Consider the following 1,885-nt stretch of genomic DNA (forward strand, 5'->3'; position numbering starts at 1 on the left):
AAAGTATTTATTTATTAATTCAATTAAAATAACCATGTAAGCACAAAAAACTTTTGAAAAATTCAAAAACCAAAAAACTTAGGGGTAGGAGTGGTATTGATCTATATTTTTGCAAATCTCTCTCTCTCTCTTTAAAGATTTTATTTATTTATTTGACAGGCAGAGACCATGAGTAGGCAGAGAGGCAGGCAGAGAGAGAGGGGGAAGCAGGCTCCCCGCCGAGCAGAGAACCCGACGCAGGGCTCAATCCCAGGACCTCGAGATCATGACCTGGGCCGAAGGCAGAGGCTTAGTCCACTGAGCCACCCAGGTACCTCATCTCTTTTTTATTAAGTTCAGTTAGCCAACATACACTATATCATTAGTTTTTGATGTGGTGTTCAATGATTCATTAGTTGTGTATACCACCCAGTGCTCCAACAGGTGAATGGATAAAGAAGATGGGGTACATATATACAATCGCATATTCCTCCGCCATCAGAAAGGACGAATAGCTACCATTTGCATTGACTTGGATGGAACTGGAGGGCAGTACACTAAGTGAAATAAGTCGAGCAAATCTCTTTAATATCTGGTTTTATAGAGGACAGCTGAACTTTACTAACTGCTTCTGCATCTGAACTGTTGAGATGTGTTATTTTGGTGGGTGTACACGAGGAAAATTGGGCCTTATACAGCTATATCATTGGAAAAGGGAGAGGCATTTTAATAGCCTTACATTATTTTAGTAAAATTAAAGAAAAATTAAAAGATAGTGAAGACCTTCAGGTCAAGATTTTAAAAGAGGAACTATATCTAAGTAATAAAAGCTGGTATTGCGGTCACTTTTCTCTAGAGATGTCCATGAACTCTAGGAGAAGTGGTTGAGACTTTTGAGATAATTGTGGATACTTTTCTTTGGAACTATATAAAATTCAACCAAGGGTAATTTCTTTAACACTTGCAAGGTGGAATCTGAAAATTTGCTGTTGAAATTTTCATACATTGTCACACTGAATCCATTAGTCTACCTTGCACTTTGTTTCTTGTTGAAGTTTAATTGACATAAAATACATTGGACACACAACAGAGTGTGTTTCAGGCACACAGCAGAGTGATTTGACAATTCTATACATTACAGAATGTTCACCACCAGGAGTGTGGTTACCATTCATCACCATACATTATCATGGTTTTGGTGACTGTATTCCCTTTGTCATACTTTTCATCTCCCCGACTTATTTATTTTATATGGGAAGTTTGTACCTCTTAGGCCCCTTCGCCTTTTATGCTCCACCTCCACCCCCCCCCCCCCCCCGGCAACCACCAGTTCTCTGTATTGGTCAGTCTGTTTCTGTTTCCTTTGTTCATTTGCTTTGTTTTTTGGATTTCACATATAAGTGAAATAGCATTGCATTTGTCTTCCTCCGACTTATTTCACTTAGCATCATATCCTCTAGGTTCATCCATGTCACAAACGGCAAGATCTCGTTTCTTTTTAAGGACTGAGAAATATTCCATTACACCATATATATATATATATATATATACACACACACACACACATCCATCTGTCTATCTACCTATACTATATCCATGTGTATGTATAAAATACCATATCTTCTTTACCCACTCATCTATCAGTGGACACTTAGGTTGCTCCCGTATCTTGGGTATTGTAAATAATATTGTGCTGAACATTGGGATGCATATCTTTTTGAATCCGTGTTCTCATGCTCTTTGGTTGAATACCCAGTAGTGGAATTACTGGATCATATGGTATTTCCACTATTTTTTTCTTCTTCTGAATTTTTATTTAAATTCCAGTTAGCTAACCTGCAGTGTATTATTAGTTTCAATGTAGGATTTAGTGATTCGTCACTTACATATAACACCCAATCTCATC

This window comes from Mustela putorius, unplaced genomic scaffold, assembly GCF_011764305.1.
Source record: "Mustela putorius furo isolate JIRA1106 unplaced genomic scaffold, ASM1176430v1.1 tig00003899_pilon_pilon_pilon, whole genome shotgun sequence".
Taxonomy (NCBI): domain Eukaryota; kingdom Metazoa; phylum Chordata; class Mammalia; order Carnivora; family Mustelidae; genus Mustela; species Mustela putorius.